Source organism: Oryctolagus cuniculus, chromosome 8 (genome assembly GCF_051225735.1).
Source record: "Oryctolagus cuniculus isolate XC-2025 breed Fujian yellow rabbit chromosome 8, ASM5122573v1, whole genome shotgun sequence".
NCBI lineage: Eukaryota > Metazoa > Chordata > Mammalia > Lagomorpha > Leporidae > Oryctolagus > Oryctolagus cuniculus.
Window position 1 is genome coordinate 116,814,923 of NC_142874.1, and position 20,496 is coordinate 116,835,418.

Below are 20,496 nucleotides of genomic sequence, written 5' to 3' on the forward strand. Positions count from 1 at the left end.
GCCATGAGTTTTTCCTGCTTTGGCCTCTTCAATGTCTCCTTGCCTGTGGGACAGTGTCCAGGCTGCACAAGTGTGCACACCACATGTGCCCTGAATCGCATGCCAGTCTTTTCAAATGTGCATGACCTGACTTAATAGAAAATTAAAGACAAGTATTGCTCTTCAACAAAGAGGTAATAATTGTTGAAACACTCTTGTAGTTTCTGGTGGAGCTGGGATGAGGCTCCTGGTCTCTTGGCCATGACGTTTCCCTGTTTCTGCAACACTGCCTCATCTCTGCTGCTTTTAGACCTGTGTACCCGAGTCATAATCCATTCCCTAGGGTATTGTTCTAATGACACTGTAGATGCCACTGTCCCGTTCTCCTCTTAGCATTTCTCAATATCCTCTTCTTGTTCCTCCATAACATGAAAAAGTGAATGTTTATATTCAAATTGGAAGTATGGTGAGTGTGTGTGTGTGTGTGTGTGTGTGTGTGAAAGAGAGAGAGAGGAACTATGTCTTCCACTGCCACCACTCTGCCATTTAGTATGCAGCATACAGTAGGCAGTGGTAATTCTTTACTGAATAAATGAATGAACACCAGCTATTTATTAGGTAGACTTCTCTTGGTCACAGATCTCTTATTTAAGCTGTTTGAACAGAGAAGGAAGTTGGTTGACTCGTCTCTAGGAAATTTAGGCCTCAGCAGGTTTTAACCATGGCTGTGATGCCTTTAGATTCATTTCTTCTCTTCTCCCTCCCTCTTTCCTGTTCTTCCTCCCCTTCCCCCTTACTCTCTGTTCTCTCTCTACCCCAGCCCTCTCGTTCCTGTCTCTGTCCTTCTACCTGTCTGAAATTGAGCCTCCTCCACCTCCTCCACGTGTGGTGAAGATGGCAGCTGGGAGCTCTGGTGTCTCCTGCCCTAGTGTAGCATTCCAGGGGACAACATCCATCCATCTCAACATCAGTAGTTTAATTTCAGGAAAGGAGAGTTTTAGGATCGGCCCTAGGATCTCTGTCCTACACTACCAGTGTGGCGGAGTAAGCGTTGGGTACTGTGATTGGCAGCTTCTCCGATACCACATGGAAGGGGGTGCTGGCAAATTGAAAACAACATATGCCTGCCATAAACATTTTCATGGAGAAGTTCAGCGACAAGTAAAGGAGGGGCTGCTTTTAATGCAAAGCAACTTCCTGCCTCTTGGATGGAAGCTCCTTGGATTGAACTAGACCTTTTGAACTGTTCAAGAACATGAACTTTTAAAAGCGGGACTGCATTTTATGCCTTGAGTCCCAAGGTAATAAAGAGAAACCCCTCCACCGCCTTGCACATCTAGCTATCCAACAAGACAGAGAACTGCAAGACAATTTTTATTTTGGCTTCCAGCCACATAGAAACTCTAGAAATTTGCTTACAGATACACGGTTTCGGTGTTGGGGAGGAAGTGGGCTGCTCAGTAACCGGAACAGGATGCAGCTCCCCATTTCAAGGAGAAAAGCCTGCAGGCAGGTGGCTCTCTTTCCTGCGCATGTGGAAAAACTCAGCGTGCTCTTCAATCACCTGACTGCTAAGACGTTGAGAGTGCTGATATTTTTGGAGCCTCAATTTTTAAAGGGGGAAGTGGGCTTTCAGTTTTGAGCATTTGTTGATTTGTCCAGGTCTTGGTGTTTCAAGGTTGTTTTCTGGAAAAGAAATAATAACCAGAATTTTTTAAAAATCTTGGTATTCGTAGACATCGCTCTCTAACTCCATTGGTGCCTCTTGCTCACTGAGCTCCGGCTGAAGAAGGAGGTAAGTCAGAAGGCTGCAGACTGCCTGCAAGTTCATGAGTGGGAAACACTTAGGAGGTAGTGGACTACAAAAGATGCTCCCAAGAGTGCGCCCTCTGCTGGAGGGGTTAAACAAACCCACATCATTACAGACCTGGTATCGGGGCACTCCTGGAAATTAAGCAGTATCAGAAATCCACTGAACTTTTTTTGTTGTTATTTTATTTTAATTTGATGAGGGGAAAAGAGACTGATTCTCCATCCACTGCTTCACTCCTCAAATTACTGCAACAGCTGTGGCCAAGCCAGACCAAAGCCTGGAACTCCCTGTGTCTCCTACTTGGATGGCAGGGACCCAGATACCTGAAGCATCATCTTCTGTCTTGAGGTTGTTTTTCGCAGGTAGTTGTAACAGAAGCAGAGGTGGGTGGGACTATAACACAGGCACTGCTATGTGGGTTACAGGCACCCTAAGCAGTGCCCTAACTGCTGTGCTACAACGCACACTCTCCATGGAACTCCTGATTTGCAAACTCCCCTTCCATGTCTGCCTTGAGAAATTGCTCAGAACTTCAAAATAGATCTAGAGAATAGCTATTGGTGCTTTGTAGGAGTCAAGTGAAGACCATCTGGTTGGCCTTTATTTAAAACATATTTTCCAATTTTATTTTTTTTTAAATTTATTTACTTGAGAGGCAGAGATAGACAAAAACAGAGCTCCTTTCTGCTGGTTCACTCCCACATACCCCCTCCCACGGTTGGGGCTGGGCCAAGGGAAAGACAAGAGCCCAGAACTCAATTAAGGTCTCCCATGTGGGTGGCAGGGACCCACGTATTTGGGCCATCACAGCTGCCTGTTAGAGTGTGCATTAGCAGTAAGATGAAATCAGGAGAGGAGCTGAGATGTGGGTGTCCCGACCACTGTCTTAATGCTGGGCCAAACAGCTGCCTGTGGTTGGCCTTTTTGAAGACCCTCACCTGTGTGTTATCCAATCCAAACATGTAACACTTATGAAAGAAAGCCAGCCAGCCAGCACAGCACATATGTGGAGAACATGCATGAGAGTCCACTTTGACCGGAAACATTTTGTTCTCCAAAGCTGTGTTCCTCTTCTTTCTCAACATTAGTCCTGAATGTAAGACAATTTTTCCCCACTAAGGGTATTTAAGTATATAATCGAGAGTGGAAAATAGGGGTCATAGATCAGGTATTGGCAGTTTTTTCATTTTTATTTGTCTTTGTTCTTAATATAAATGTAGAGATATAAAACATCAACTCAAATCAAAAGGTTTTAGAGAAAAAGTTTCAGCAGTTCAACTTTGTAACAGTTATAAATAAATCTGTTAAATTTTTTCTGGCTAATGCCAACATTTGGATTTTTAAAAATAAATAAATTTCTTGTGGACAGGAACTAAATGGTGTTTGGAACATTTTTATCAAACAGTAGAATCTGTCCATACACTATTTTTCTGAGTTGTGCTGCATGCAAGTACATATTTTAAATGCTGTTGTCTTTGTGCCTTTGTAAGTTCACTGTTAACGAGCATCAAACTGTACTTCCTACCTCAAGATATTTTACTTTTACAGCCTTTCCATATTGGGATGAAATGGCTAGAAATGCAATGGTTTTTCTAAATGAATTAGAAGGGATGTGATAAAGATTGCGTTCAGATGCTCAAAAATGTAGTACTTGCATACTTAAATATTGCTGGAAATAGAATATAGAAAATATTCAACTAGTTCTTTGTTCACATTTTTAAAATTTCATAGATTGGATTTTAAGGGAAAGTAATAATAAATATTTCTGCTTTTCAAAGTTATAAGTATATATGATTAATAAGAAAAACACTGGAGGAAATGAAAATAACCTCACATCCTGTACTTCCTGACATCCTCTTTTGATTTTGTGAGGTTTCCTGTCATTATTTTTCAGTGTATTTATTTTTAAGGAAATTTCTTAGCAAGAGGAGAAAGACAAGGGCCCTATCCCTCCACACAGTGCCTTCTGTGAGTGTCAGAAATTGACTGCAGTATCATTCCATGTTTTAGCATATTGGCCTATGATGCACATCTCTCAGCTTACATGTGGATTCAGGAAGCAGCAGAGAAAAGTCCCAGCACTAAAGAGAAAGCAAGAAGTACCATGAAGAAACATGAGAGATACAGGTCATGGTTATCTTTACTTATTCTTATTAGTATGGCTGGGTACCATTACTGAACTAAATACTATTTCTCTCTCTCTCTCTCACATACACACACACACACACACACACACACTGCAAGTTTGTCATGTGCCTGTAGTTCTTAATATCAGAGTTCCTGCTGCAGATTAAGCTGTGTTTTAGGTGGTCTGACTCATTGGTGAATCATGAAATTAATTTAATGGGAAGAGATAAATTTAAATCTACAATAACATTTTGTGAGGTCAATTATATTATTCCCATTGTACACATGAGGACTAGCAGATCTGTTGAAGAAAACCAGATTGGTACAAGGTAGAACTGCATTTTGAGTCTTCCTGATTCCAAAACCTTGTCTTAACCACTAAGGCTATGCAACATCATTTAACATATCTCTTAACAGTCATGGATTTATCATATACATGTAGCCATATATAGAAGAAATTCTATCTGCTAATATATCTTATAAAGGAATACATAGGGCTTGTAGAGAATCAACAGCTTGCATTATCTTGAATCTAGGCTTTGAAATAAACTGTACACATATGCGTACATGTTTGTGCATGTGTGTGAGTTGTGGGGGGAACATCCATGAGACTCAGCACCACTAATGTACTAAAAATCACTGGGGTTCAGAATCATGAGTAGCTTCTCAGGCAAGAGAGAATTTCTTGTAAAATATCCAACAATGATATTTCATATTTACCTAGTCCTTTACAGTTGGTACGGGGCCTTCCTAGATATCACTTGACCCTCGTGTGTTCCATGGACTCGATATGTGTGGCCTTTGCACGGTACATGCTGTAAGAGTGGTGACAGCTGATAATGACTCGTTATCAACAAGAAAGTCAACACAGTCGACCACAATCCAATAGTATAAAAATGGTGCTTACAGATAATCTGCCATCCCCAGCTCTTAAAGAGGCAGCATGGTGGCTCCTATGTGTGTGACTGAGCAGCTGCATTCACAGTCTCTAAAAAAAATTAGACAAAAAACCCACAATCAATAAATTGGCTTAAGAACACCAAGAACAGTTGAGAAAACACCTTTATTTTTTAGAACTAACTAGGATGGTGTTTAATAAACACACCTGTCATTTCAGAGAACTCTCTTAGAAGCACCACACCAGGTATCTGTATTCCTATACTCTCACTCACTCTACTGTTTTTAGAAGAAAAAAAAAAGCACAGAAACACATAAACAGAGCTCTTTCCAGTGTGTGTTGGCTGCCATTTTACTCAGGTTTAAGCAGGGAGGGCTTAACGACCTTCAAACCCTGCCTTGCATGTGTGTGATGTCACATCAGTCTGCTGTGGGTTAAGGAAGGATTTTGGAGGCCAAAGTCATCCATGAAATCAATTTGGTGAATAGAGACAAACATTCTTTAAAAATGCAATAGGACCGAAGAGAAAATGTCCTGATGCATCAGAGGCAAGCCAAGGTAGGCATGTTTTCATGATGTTTTAGCCTCATATTTCTTTTTGTATCATGTGTATACTGAGGGTGGGTACTTAGTGCAGATTATAGCCAAAAAGAACTTCGAGAGCCACTGGGTGAAGTCATTATCACAAAAAGCATTTCAATAAAAATATCATTTTGCGGAGGATGTCTCAGAGCACACAGACTTTTTGTTACAGTCAGTGATAAGCAAGGGAATTCCTAGGAGGGGAGGGGTGATGTGCAAAATACAAAAGAGGGCGAAGAAGCAAAAATGCACCCAACCCAGCTATCCACAGTGGTGGTCCTGCTGTTTGATTCTGGCTGTGATTAACAAGATAAAGATAGACTTATTGGCCCCACTAGCAGGGAGAGGGTTAAAGGGGAGAGGGACAGACAGAAGAGACAGGGAGAGCAAGAGGGAAAGTGCCAGAGTGTACACAGCACGAGGCAGAGCAATGGATCATGAGGGGTTCACGTGTGAAAGACACAGAGGAGAAGAGGAGGAGAGAGCATAACTAAGAGACAAAGAGGATGAGGGCGGGCAGACAGAACCACACTACAGTAAAAAGATGCCTTCACCTACCAGTGACGCAACTAGACCTGAATGGCTGAAACAATAAAGAAAGGTACTAATTGATGCATGACTTGGCTTATGTACCAAGGGTCCACAGTTCTGTTACAAAGCTCCACAGTGTTGGCCTCAGCCTTGTTCCTCTTGTGGATACAGGATAGCTGCAGGATGGTTTGGAATATGGGATGATTGTAACAGCGAACGGGACTGTGTGCTTCCTTCTTCTAAGCCAAGGAGAAAAAGGCTGAATTCCTGTGGTTCTCTAAAGGGCAGGGGATGACTTCCCAGAAGCCCCCAGCAAAACTCTGCTTTCATCTTGTTGACCAGAAGTGAGTCGCTGGCTCACCCGAGTCTGTTCCTGACAGATGGATGACAACACCCAGACCAATCAGACTCCTCTCTGGATCTGGGACTAACCTTTCCCAAGCACGTGGCTGGATAACAGGAAAGCAGAATTGAGTTTTTATTAGGAACGAGGGAGAGGATATTTTGCCGAATTGGCAACCAACAAAATTCACTTCAAGTAAGAATTTTTCAAAAACCTTGATAACATATCCTAGTAGTTCTAGTGGATTTGATATTAAATATTTCCATCACTAAATTAGTTTCATCTTGGTAAACTAGTGTCATTTTCCTTCTCATAGGATGCCTTTGGAGATATGTAAATAAAAGCAAAGAAATCAAGTACAGAGAGCTTCTATTTTCTGTATATTATACCACAGAAAGAAATCTCAATTTTTACCCAAAAATAATATGCTGTATTCACTCCCCCAGAGACAATGCACAATGGCTGACCTCTGTTGGAACAAGCATCATAAGAGAGACCCACTAGCATTGTGTAGGGCTTCACTTCTCTCCCTGGTTTCCTCCCCCACTCAGAAGCTACACTTCAGCATTAAACTCGTGTGTACTTGCCAACTTTCTGCATCGTGACACAAAGACATTGCTGGTTAGGATCATTCTAGCCTGAAGAAAGGCAAGTGCGATGCCAGCCAGGCTTAGATGAAACACACACTGTTTGCTGAGTGGCCACGGTGTTTTGAGGGTTCCCTTTATAAAAGGGTAACAGAAAGTCAACAGCACACAGTTGCTCAGATCCGTGCTTTGGTCTCACTGCCACCACCCGCCACTAACCTACCCAGAAGAATTACAGCCTGGGTGGTGTTTGAACTATGTCCCCAGGAGAGTGTTGAGTAAGATAAAAAGCAAGCAAGGTCACCAATAAATCATTTCTGGAAACAGGGACATTTCAGGAAAATTAAACAAAGAGTAGAAAAGCCTTAGCTTGCAATCTGTTGCTGCAGAATTTGAATGATGGCTTTCCTCCCCGCTTAGACAAACACCAAGCAGGAAGCCCTGGACAGGAAAAAAATTCCATCCGGAGAGCCACAGAAGAGAATAGCTAACGAGGACGGTCATTGTTGCCTCATCGTCCGCTTAACCAAAATTGAGGCAGTTAGTCCTTTAACCCTTTCCAGTTGATCAGATCATTTTCACAAGTTCTGCGGTGGGGACCTGGCCACTCTGGGAATCGCGCTGCTGGGAACACCGGCTTTGAAAGTTATTTCACAGCACAGCTGAGTCCCCGGACAGTTTCACTAGCCTCTCTCTTGTGCCCTGGTTATCGTGTACAGGTAAATTGCTCTCCCTGGGATCTTTACTGATGGCACGGTAGATGGGAAAGCCATTTTCACAGCTCACTCCTTTATGGTTGTAAATACCTTCTGGAGTTGGAACCCTGCATTTTCCTATGTGCATGTGGTGATTTTTCTATTCGGCAAGTTTTGCCGTGGTCCTTCTTCCCTTTTATTCCAACACTTGGACGTTTGTTAATTGCTGCCGTAGCCCATCCCACAACCATGTCAGCCCAAATTTATTAGCTGAGCTTGCTGCTGGCTGCCTCCATAGCAACCGGCTGAAAATATTAAAGGACTTTCCCCATGAGCCCATACTGAACAAAAGCACATTGCCACTTCTTTCTGTTTTAACATTTGCCTACCCCAAGAGGAGCTGGACAGAATTCAGAAAACATTCATCTTCTGGAAACAGAAATCATCAGTTAGGTCAAATGCCAGGCCCTGTATCTTTAGATGCCCTAAAGTGAGATGGTCATAATCATTGCATTCTGATGAACGATCCATGGCATTCACCTTGAATAAATCACTTACCTCACTTTCCATGTAGTATGTGCTAAAATAGACATTGCTGGAATGAGAACTTCTTATAACAGGTAGGGATTCAGTGGATATTCATCTATTTGACTAAATAATTTATTGAAGATGTTTTTAATTAATTTAAAAGTTCAAAATCTCCTCGGACATTAACTAGCATTTTAAAGAAATGCTAGGCACTGATTTTTTTTTTTTTTTTTGACAGGCAGAGTGGACAGTGAGAGAGAGAGAGAGACAGAGAGAAAGGTCTTCCTTTGCCGTTGGATCACCCTCCAATGGCCGCTGCGGCCGGCGCGCTGCACTGATCCGATGGCAGGAGCCAGGTACTTATCCTGGTCTCCCATGGGGTGCAGGGCCCAAGCACTTGGGCCATCCTCCACTGCACTCCCTGGCCACAGCAGAGAGCTGGCCTGGAAGAGGGGCAACCGGGACAGAATCCAGCACCCCGACCGGGACTAGAACCCGGTATGCCGGCGCCGCAAGGTGGAGGATTAGCCTAGTGAGCCACTGCGCCGGCCTAGGCACTGATTTTCATTCTCTTCTAAGAGTCCTTCTGGCTGTTAAATCCTATGAATTTATGAGTAGATACTACTGCAGGCTCAGGAGATTCCAGATTGTTGTTTTGTTGTTTGTTGTGAAGTTTTGAAGGAATCAGTCCGACGCTGTCTGGGTGGTACAGATCTATACATAGGGCACTATGATTCCGGCATTATGTAATAATACCTTGCACACAATAGATGCTAAACAACTACTACTTGATTCTTGCCAATTTCACATTTTGTAATTACTAGTTTGGTAATTATACAAACTATATGTAGTGAAATTTTCTAATAAATGGGTCGTCTTATGGCAGTATTTAGTAGCTTGTGTGACTGCTACATGATTGTAAGGGAGTGCATTACCTTTATGCTTTGGTAGCACAGGATTTGACATTCCTGCCATCCTTCACTGGGACTCCTCACTTAATTATACATGTATATGACTCCAGGGAGTATAACAGGAATGGTCTTTGTCTTTCCTTTATACAGAAGTTAGACATTAGAAGAGCAAAAAATCATAAAATTTCTCCCCAGGAATACACCAAACCAGGCAAACAAAGAGGAAACCAATCAAGCTTTGCCCCACTTGACCTTAATTGTGCTAGTTGGGTGCACTATATTTTTTGCTGAGGCCCAGGCCCTAATCTAGTTGCACTCAGTTCCAGTGATGTCCTCTTTGTTTAACGGGAGAAAAGGCATCCTTATTACTCTCTCGGCTTTACAGGCATGGCCCTGTATCCTTTTCCTAATGGTTGCCAGCCTGCCCTGTCAGTTCTTTAACCACCTTCTGCAGCTTGCTTGCTGCCTGGGCTGTGTTTCAGACTCCTGACTTCCAGAAACATAAAAAGCACTACAGGTGCATTTAGGCTAGTTTCTCCCTGGAAACCTATCATCATTATCAGCACACAATAACAGCATCTCCCGTTATTACTATGGGCCAGCTAAGCAGTATGCTTTAAGTGGATTATCTCATTTAAACCCCAGCAATTCTGTGAGGCAAGTGCATCATTCAGTGCTTCAATTACTGAGAAAGTACATAGCAAATACATAGTTGTGGTACAGAGAATTCAACCCCTGCCTTTGATACTAGCATCCCATATCGGAACACTGGTTCAAGCCCCAGCTGCTCTGCTTCTGATCCAGCTCCTGCTAATGTTCCTGGGGAAGCAGTGGAAAACAGCCCAAGTACTTAGGGCCTCTGCCATCCATGTGAGAGACCCGTAAAGAGTTCCTGGCTCCTGGATTTGGTCTGGCTCAGCCCTGGCCTTTGTAGCCATTTGGGGAGTGAACCAGCAGATCAAAGAGCTCTCTCTGTCTCTCCTCTCTCTATAACTGTCTTTAAATTAATTAACTAATTAATCTTAAAAAATAATAGAAGCAGGACTTTAACCCAAGAAGTTTCTCAACTGCTGTTCTCCACCTCTTCCCAGTCCCTGTCTAAATAGAGAATTGAATGTGAGCTACTGAGGTTGGAGCCAGGCTCCCTAACCATATGGCGTTTATTTCCAACATGGGAGAGGGTATAGGAACAACGGTACAGAATGATGCTGCTCTGTGATAGTCTTCTCTCAATTCTCTTAGTGACAAGATGTTTTATATATTTTATTTGGATTCAAAATTGGCTTTTTTACTTTTTATCCCCATGAAATGCCACAGACAGCCCAAATTCCATTCATTACGGACTAGCTGTGTCTCTTATCACTTGTTTACATAGAGGGTTCTTGCATGGCCCTAGCTACTTTTAGGTTATCTTAGGAAAGACAAAGAGCCATAGAAATAGTTTTAAAAATGACAAACCTTGCAAGCGTTCATTTTATATGCACACAATCTTTATTTTCCAATTTCTGTTAGTTGAAAATAAGAACAGTAGGAGAGCTCAGAAAATAGTGGAGCTTTAGAGATACTCATGGTTACCTATAAACAAAAGCCAAACACCCTCCTATATCCTCACTCCATACAGACAAGATGATTTCAAAAGACTTGAAAAGTACTTGATAACCTGCATGTAGGCTACAAGAACCTAATTACATACAAGTGAATGGAAGAACTAAGTAGTACAGTTTTTTTTTTTTTTTTTTTTTTTTACTCTTACCATATGAATCAAAAGGATAAAAAGACTAAAGTATGGATTCAATTCAGAACTCACTAGTGGCTTTTATCAGGAGGCATTTCCTGTAAATATTTCAGGAAGTCGAAACAGTGACATTACAGGAAGCAGTGTTTCCGTGAGAAAGTATCGTGCCTCAAGAAGGAAGTCAAGGCCAGGTAAGAGATAGAAGTAGACTTGTGGCTGCCAGGGTGCGGGACAGAAGTATTATTAGCTATGAGGAACGCTCTTACTTGAAGAAATTTCTTTTTTAAAAAGCTAAAGGCTTAGGCTGGGAGGGAAGGATCTCTCCGGCCTGAAATGTGGCTGTGAGTTCTGAGCTACCGAAACAGGAAGGAAGCTGGGCAATGGCCTGTTCTGTGTTGCGTTTGCCCTGCCAGGAAACCACGAGATGGGCATGTGATAAGCCCAGTCTGCTCCTGTCTCTGCCTCCTCCTCTGGGAGTCTTGACCCACACTGAATTTTTCTCAAACGGGCAGATTTTCCAATTCTGAAAAGTGCCCACTCACCTCAATAGCAAGTTCCAGATAGCGGGGCTCCGGTCTGTTTTGTATACGGTTATATTGTGGGTGGCTGGACCATAGTAGGTGCTCAGTGAAATATTGTTGAATGAATGTTGAATGCACACTGCAGAGTCCAATCATTTGAGAGCAGCCAGAGAAATATGTGGGACTTTCTCGCTCCTCACCTCAGCAATGATGACAAAAGCAGCAGCAGCAGCAGCAGCAGCAGCAGAAGTCATTTGTCATCTGTTATAGCAACTGAGATATTTTGTTCATCTCCAGTTTGTATTGTGGATTCCTTGCAGAGAAGTTGCCCATGTGATGGCATGATCGTATGTTTTGTGCATGTGTGTGAGTGCATGTGTGTGTGTGACTTCTAACTGAGGAAGAGAAATCAAAGCATGGAGCCCTCTTCATGTGTGGGGTTGACTCCCGCTGAAGTGGGAGACTTAATTCTCCTGATGTGGCAGCAATAATATAGAATTCTAAGAAGCAGGATTAGCTCATAAACAAAAGAGCCCTTCCTTGCGAATAACACGGCTTAGTGATACTAAGAGAAAGGAAATCTGGGAAGGCCACTCCTCCGCTCCCGAAATCTCAGGACATCTAAATTGGGAGTTGGTGGCCATGTAAACAAATTCAAATTACCTTCCAGCAAAAACCTCAAACTACTCATTTGAGATGGTTTTGGCTAGAAGATGTGAATTGAGATCAGAATCAAAAGCCACAGAAATACTGAAATAGCTGAAACAGAGACAGTCATTACAGGAAGCTCATGGAGGTTCAAAGGAGGTTAAAAACAGAAGAGGAAAAGCTGCAGCAAGAGGGGCTGGGGGCACCGCCATCCCTGCTGGAAATCTTCATCGCGTCCTCTGAAGAGGAAGGGGAGGGAGCTAAAGGTGCAAAGCAAGCAGTTTAGAGAGCCACACACAGGAAATGGGAGTGCTGATGCAACCGAACTGGAACTGGAAGGCTGCGTTGCAGCAAAGCTGCTACAGGGTGGCTGAAGACACTCACAGAGGACAAAGTCAGCCCAGTGCGGGACGCAGCGTGAACTGCAGGTCCAATATACAGTTACAAACGATTATAAAGTCTCAAGTTCCTTATTGAAATGACACCCAAACTGGTTTAGCTGTATCATGAGAGAACTTCCAAAAAGTTGTAGAAAAGGCTTATTACGAAAAACCAAGCCCTGCATGGATTTTAAACTGCCTTTGCACCAAAATAGACTTATTTTTAATCTTATTTCCCCAAAACTCTTTATTGTGTTCCCTTATGTAATCATTCTAGAAATTTTCCATTGTGCTAGAATTGAATTGGTTCAAATATTGCTTGAAATAAATGGACCTCTAGGTTTAGAGGAGTTCTGTGTTAATGTATAGAGCTGTCTCATGATGCTGTTGGTTAATTGTAGTAGGTAACATTTAGTACATTTCCCACAAAACTTTTTGTGTATTATTATCAATCCTAAGAAATCTTAAAAGGGTTTATAGAAGAAGTTCTCTAAGGCAGTGTGATTTGTTAACAATTAGGAGACCTGGGTAGAACAGTCTCAGGACAAGAACCGACCACTCTCGAATGCAGAGCCTATGTTTTAACACCGCCACTCCATCTTGCCTCCAGACTACCACTCCATTTGGTAGATACACGATAGTCTTCCCAAATGTAAATTCCATTTACATTTTCCCTTCTTACCAGAATTGTTATTTCCCTTGGTCAACCTTTAAAGGGAGAAAGAATGGACAGGAAAATGGTGAGGATTAAAGAATAACCCAAGGAAGAGGAGAAAAAAAGATGTCTGTAGATTATAAGGCCTAGAATGGTAGAACATCAAAGCCAGTTGGTTATCATGGATTATGGGTCAATTCCCTCACTAGAGGTAACTGCTGACCCCTGAGTAAGAGTCTTGATAAAAGCGTCTTAGCAAATCAGTGACAAAACACTTTGACCAGATGGGGGTTGGCTAGTTATTTTTCTTACATTTATGTTATAGTACAACAATACTTTTGGAAGATTATTGTATCAATAATCTAATTTTACTATGATTACTACTATTTATAAAATCATAACAATTTGATGTGGTTAAGTGATTTCTCTGAAGTCATAGAACACGGTGCAGGCATTTGGCACAGTGATTTAGACTCCACGTGGGACACCAACATCCCATATTGGAGTGCTTGCATTGGAGTCCCAGCTCCTCTTCCAACTCCAGCTTCCTGCTAATGCATGCACCCTGACGGACAGCAGGTGATGGCTCAAGTACTTGGATCCCTACCATCCACATGGGAGACCCAGACTCAGTTCCCAGCTCCTTCTTTTGGTCTGGCCCAGCCCTGCCTGTTGCTGGCATTTAAAGAGTGAAATCAGTGAATAGGAGACCTCTTTGTCTATTGATGTCTCTCCATATTTTTTTTTTCCAGGGGATATGCTGTTTGCCAGTAAGGCCCATTTGGGGTTGAATGTAAGTTTATGCCACTTAGATATGGTTGTTTGCTTTGGAGTCTGGAGCTTGTGTTTCTCACTTGGCTGCCATCCCGGGACTGTGACATGCAGAGGACACTTCCCCAAACAGTTGGGACAGTTGGGATACACTGCTGCTTTTTCACGACACAGTGGGCTCGCCATGCTCCTTGGGTAGGGGAATGAGCTCCTCAAGCCTAGTTGCCTGGAGTTATTTAATGTCTTCAGAAGGAAAGTGCTAAATGTACAGAGAGGCCCACAGATATGCACATGGATAAGGTCATTGTGAAACACCCAGAGGATTTAACACAGAGCATGATCACAGTGCCAGGAATTTGAGGACAGATGTAGAACCCTGCACATGCTGCGGCAGAAGTGTGCGGACTTCCCTCTTTGCTGAGGAAAATTCAGGGAGGCCTTGTCTTGGGCAGGTTTTCAAGTCCATTGGCTCTATGGGAATCTCTTCTGGGCTGGGCTTACTGGGAGACTGGCAAGCAGGTGGCTTAGAGTCGCAAAGAATGTGTTTCTAGAAATCTACAATTTTATTTCATTGGAATGAATGAAATGCAATGTTTCTGTCATAAAACACCTGAAAATCCTGTTGCTCTTTATAGAATAAAATGAATTTAAATATTTCAGTCATGAAAAGCATACACTTTTACATTGAATCAGATATTTTTGTATACTATTTTAATAGAATGATATTATTTCTACACTAAGGGAAAATGTAAAATTTATGGAGAAAAACCTACAACTGAGAGCAGTCAGTCTACTAATTTAAATTTTTTTCTTGATATTTTGTGTGGAAGAGACTGCCAGCTGCCTAACTGGACATCATTCTCCTCTTCTTCAACCGAACCGTGACTTTTAGCTGGGCACAGCATCACTCAAGACAAAGACTCTGTTCCCAGCTACACTTGTGTCTGAGTGCGGCCATGTAATTCATTTCTGTCAAAGACAGGAAAGCATCGTTCCTGGTGGGAACATCTACAAAGGCTTCTTAAAGGGATTCTCCTCAACCTGGAGTGATTCTTTCTGCTTTTCCTTCTTTTGGCCTCTGATGCAGAGGTGATAACCAGGAGCACTAGCAACCCAAGAGAACCTTAAGTGTAAGTCACATGTAAGAAAATGGAAAAAAAGATAACCCATGTCCCAGAAGGTCTCTTACAGCAGCCACATCCAGACTGCTCTCTCCAGATTCCTTTTAGGCGAGAAAAAACCCACAAACGTCTAGATAATTTACATCTTTCTTTTCTGGGTGGCTAAACCTAATCTCAATTGATCCATTAGCAATAAACTCCTCCACTCTGAGTCCTTATATTGAATTTCAGAGCCTAAACTCCAAAAACTGCTGAAAATTTCTACAAGAGTGTAGGTTGAGAGACACATATTTGGTTATTATCTGCTTGTTTTCTCTGAAAAACTATAAGAAGAATCATTTCAATTTCTATTTTTAACTTTGAAAGTCTTGCTTTTGATTAAAAAAAAAGTAGGAAAAGAAAAATGGCTTAAGATCTCATTAGTTTCTCTCCCTATTCCCCGAGTAATATTTAATAATGGTATAAATATTATCTGGATAAAATTATCTGTTTTTCTACATAATTATATGTTTTAAGTTCATAAAGTACAGCCATATAATTATCTCATATGAGTCTCATAATCGATACACAAAGTAAGAGTAAGGAAGCAAGATAATCATAATTATTTCCCTTTCTACCAAATTAGAAACTGGGTTTTCATTTTCATCACATCACTCTGAAGCAGATGGAACTATCTTTACCTCTAATACACATAAAGCCAAATCATGGAATGCCCACCTTCTGGTCCAAGGTCTTGTGTACACACTGACATTCAATAAATTCTTGTTGACTACTTGGATGTGTGCCTGGGGGAGTGAGTGAAAAAGGAAAATGGAAGTTAAAGGAAGTATCAGAGTCACAACATTGGAATTAAAATGAGGGTTTTCTTACGCCTACTTTGATTCTTTTTCCATTACACCATGTTGCCTCTCCCTAGAAATTCATTCCTGATTTGCTGAGTTGTGCCTTTTGGTGTACTGTTGGTGAAAGACAGTTTCAGATGGTCATCAGTGGTGAGCAGCAACTGATGCCCTGGCACAACACTGCACACATCACAAAGGAGTTTGCTTTCACTGGCAGCTCTCCCAATCCTCACATATTAATGCTGTGCCAACAGCTATTGTCTAGGACAAGTGACTGTGCTGGCAACATAGGATTCCCCTAAACAAAGTACTTCACATGGACAGCCAGCAAGGACTTCCATTTCTAGCTTTGCCTGATGCCCTCACACAGCTACACCATTTGTTTCACTTGGGAAAATATTCTCGAAGGCTTTGTGCTTTGAAGATTATGGCTTAACAATAATTTAAAGATTTGAAATAGGAAACACAAGAGCCTAGTGACTCTTAACGTTTAGTGCATTGTCTATCTTCTGAAAGACCTGAAAGAAGAAAGAACCAGAAAAAAACTGCAATTATCACCAGATTGATTTGAGGGTATGTGACCAAAGTGAATGTACTCCCAATTACTATACCAATGACATTCTTCTCAGATCTAGAAGAAACAATGCTAAAATTTATATGGAACCACAAGAGACCCTGAATAGCCAAAGCAATGTTAAACAACAAAAACAAAACTGGAGGTATAACAATATCAGACTTCAACTCATACTACAGGGCAGTTATAATCAAAACATCCAGGGACTGGCACAAAAATAGACATTTAGACCAATGGAACAAACAGAAATCCCAGAAATCAATCCATGCATCTACAACTGAGTAATCTTTGAGGAAGTGGCTAAAATCATTTACTGGAGGAAGGGCAGTCTCTTCAACAAATTGTGCTGGGAAAACTGGATCTCCATGTGCAGAAGTATGAAACAAGACCCCTATGTTACACCTTATACAAAAATCAACTCAAAACGGATCAAGGATCTAAATCTATGGTCAGATACCATCAGATTACTAGGGGAGAACTTTGGGGGAAACTTTGCGAGACATTAGCATAGGCAAAGACTCCTTGAAAAAGATTCCAGAAGCACAGGCAATAAAAGCAAATGGACAAATGGGATTACATCAAGCTAAGAAGCTACTGGACTACAAAGTAGACACTCAATAAAGTGAAGAGGCAGCCAATAAAATGGAAGAAAATATCTGCAAACCATGCGACAGATAAAGGGTTAATATCCAGAATCTATAAAGAGCTGAAGAAACTCAGCAACAACAAAACAAACAATCCAGTTAAGAAATGAGCCAAGGACAACAGGCATTTTACAAAGGATGAAATTCAAATGGCCAACAGAAACATGACAGAATGCTCAGGACCACTAGCCATCAGAGAAATGCAAACCAAAGCCGCAATGATGTTTCACCTCACCCCATTTAAAATAGTTCTCATATAGAAATCAAGAAATAGTAAATGCTGGAGATGATGTGGGGGAAAAATGTACCCTAATACACTGTTGGTGGGAATGTAAACTGGTACATTGTGGAAGACAATATGGAGATTCCAAGCTTCCATTGTGTAAAGCAGTATGAAGACTCCTCAGAAATCTGAAAATAGATCCACCATATGACCCTGCCATCCCACTCTAGGGAACTTACACAAAAGAAATGAAATCAGCATATTAAAGGGTTGCGTGCTCCCCCATGTTTATTGCAGCTCAATTTACAATAGCTAAGATATGGAATCAACCCAGATGTCCATCAACTAATGTCTGGATAAAGAAAATGTGATATATATATATATACACACATACAAACTATGGATACTACTCAGCCATAAAAAATGAAATCCTGTGTTTTGCAACAAAATGAATTCAAAAGGAAACCATCATACTTAGTGAAATAAGCCAGTCACAAAAACACAATATCGCCGGCGCCGCGGCTCACTAGGCTAATCCTCCGCCTAGCAGTCCGGCACACCGGGTTCTAGTCCCGGTTGGGGCGCCGGATTCTGTCCCGGTTGCCCCTCTTCCAGGCCAGCTCTCTGCTGTGGCCAGGGAGTGCAGTGGAGGATGGCCCAGGTGCTTGGGCCCTGCACCCCATGGGAGACCAGGAAAAGCACCTGGCTCCTGGCTCCTGCCATCGGATCAGCGCGGTGCGCCGGCTGCAGCGCGCTTGCCGCGGCGGCCATTGGAGGGTGAACCAACGGCAAAAGGAAGACCTTTCTCTCTGTCTCTCTCTCTCACTGTCCACTCTGCCTGTCAAAACAAAACAAAACAAAACAAAAAAAAACCACAATATCATATTTTTTCCCTGATCTATGGTAAGTAATAGAGTACAAAAAATATAATGTATATGAGTGCAATTGACATTTTGAAATTTGATCATTGTTTATAGCCCTCGTCTCAATTGTTGAGGAATAGTGTTTTTTTCTTCTTCTTAATATTTGTTGAATTATTTACTTAGTGGAAGGTTAAGCTTATGAGTATAAAATAAGCTGAAAGTATGTCATTGTAGCAATTAAAAGAAAGAATAAGAAAGGAAGGAAGGAGGAGGAAGGGTGGGAGTCTGGGTGGGAGGGAGGGTGGCATGGGCAGTATCACCATGCTCCTGAATTTGTATACAAGAAATATATGAAATTTGTTCAGCTTATATAAATAAAAAATTTTTTTAAATAAGTAAATGTATATTTTTTTTGCAGACAACCAAGACAAATATTAAGAGATTTCTCATAGGTCATGTAGTTTGTTAAGACATTAGCTATTGATTCTAGGTACTATATTAGTCAGTAAGCTAGTAGACAAAATTTTAAGCCTGCCATTTAATAGGTGAGTGACTTTAAAGAAATTAGCAGTTCTCTCTGAACATTGATTTAAATATATTTATAACTAGAATAATACTACTTGAATCTCAAAGTTGTCAAAGTTTTAAATAATGCATTGTAATGTGCCTAGTTTAGAAGTCACTGAATTCCATGTTAGTTTCATTCCTTCACCTGAGATTCTAGCTCTGTTTAAAGAACTCTTTACCACTAAGTGGAAGCACCAAGAAATCCAATATAACATCTATCAAAACATTCTAAACTAGAATGCTTTAAGATACAGAAGTTTAAAACTTCATATAACACATAAAATTTACCAAAATATCTAAGTGGAACTGGAAAACACATGGCCTGGTTACTTCACCTGTGATAGTTCTGATTCTTCATGTGCTTTGGGCCCAGATTCTGTAACAGAAGTCAGAAGAGCAGGTGGAGATATTTTGGTGCCTATTACTTTCTCATGTTCATGACCCAAATGTACTGACTTACGCTGACGTGATCTGCCTTATGTTTTAATAGGACCAGTCTAATGACCATATTGTGAAATAGGCTGAAAATGAGTGAGATCAGTAAGGAGATTATTTCAATAATCTGGTGAGACATGATGCAAATATTTGCTGATGGACTGGATGTGATAGGAGTCAGAAAGGACTCCAAGTTTCTTGGCATGAGAAAGTAAGAAGGAAGATGTTGCCATTAACTTAGGTGCAGAAGGCTACAAGAAGAACAGGTTTGGGGCAGACCAACAGTCTGGTATTAGACACGTTAAGTCTGAGAGGTTTTCAGACATGCACATAGAGAAGTCACGTAGGCAATTGGATATCCAGTCGGAATCTACAGGGGGAGATCCGGGCTGGGGTGAGCAGTTGGGTGTGTTGGCCCATACATGATATTGAAAGAAGAGAAAGCAGATGGATGTTGGTGCAGCAGCAACAGGTGGTAAACCGTGGCGGAGGGAGCTTGTGGCAAGCTCTTCTGAGTGCTTCGGTTTTCCCAGTGGGTTCTGAAGCAAGGTCATCTGGTGGGAGTGCCTGCTGGAGATTCAGAAGCAACGGCAAATGCCCAGCTGTTGAGGGTAGAAGCAATCCTCAGTAACAGCTGCCGGGGCACGGTCTTTGTCTGTCACGAGGTTCCCAGCCACCGAGAGTTCTCTCCTTTGTTCGGGCTATCATTCCAGGTCTCAGTTTTCCCACCTGTATCTTTGTGGTCAGGCGCTTGTATAATGTGGTTCTTGCCTAGACAGAGAATTTAGTCTCCTGGCTCGGAGAAGCTGGGGCCTGGGCTAGAGCGTGGGGAAGGTCCCGGGGCCCCAGGTGAAATGAACAAACAAGGCCACTGAGGAGTGACATGGACTCCCTGACTCACACTCACGAAGTGATTCAGAGACGGTTGGGTGTTCAGGCTTCATCATGTGTGGCTCACACAGCATGGTTTATCCATTCATTACCTTAAAAAAGTACAGACTATGCTGTGATTCATAATTCATTTCTTAACATAAGCCTTAGAGCATCAATTTTAGTTGTTATTTATATGATTGCAACAGCATTATTTATCATACAATATTTAAAAATTGGAAACAACCTAACTTTTACAAGACCAATAGTTAAATAAATTGTCTTATATCTGTAGAGTAAAATATGTTATAGCCATTCAAAGTCATACAGGGGCAGACATTTAGCCTAGCAGTTATGATGCTGGTAGATGACTGTGTCAGGGAGCTGGTGTTGTGGCATAGCAAGTAAAGCTGCCACCTGTCAGCATCCCATATAGGCTCTGAGTAGTGTCCTAGTTGCTTCACTTCCAATCCAGCTCCCTGCTAATGCTCCTGGGAAAGCAGCAGAAGATGGCCCAAGTGCTTGGGCCCCTGCTACCTGTATAACAGACCTGGAAGAAACTCCTAGCGCTTGACTTCTGGCTTTGGCCTGGCTCAGCTCTGGCCATTGCAGCCATCTGAGGAGTGAACCAGCAGATTGAAGATCTCTCTCTC

General features: G+C 41.8%; 2 long non-coding RNA genes across 3 annotated transcripts; one reads left to right on the forward strand and one right to left on the reverse strand.

Moving 5' to 3' along the window:
* Nucleotides 1-1,525: 1,525 nt before the first annotated feature.
* On the reverse strand, nt 1,526-18,998 carry LOC108178118 (uncharacterized). 2 transcript variants are annotated; one of them, XR_016212479.1, is made up of 4 exons: nt 18,874-18,998; nt 15,543-15,610; nt 4,827-4,907; nt 1,526-1,665 (listed from the first exon to the last, which is right to left on the reverse strand). It is a non-coding gene; the product is annotated as an uncharacterized LOC108178118 (long non-coding RNA). The 2 variants fall into 2 exon arrangements; XR_007909459.3 differs by lacking the exon at nt 15,543-15,610 and having other exon boundaries at nt 18,874-18,990.
* On the forward strand, nt 1,620-18,249 carry LOC149125123 (uncharacterized). Its single transcript, XR_016212478.1, has 3 exons — nt 1,620-1,774; nt 3,803-13,726; nt 14,535-18,249. It is a non-coding gene; the product is annotated as an uncharacterized LOC149125123 (long non-coding RNA).
* Nucleotides 18,999-20,496: the final 1,498 nt, after the last annotated feature.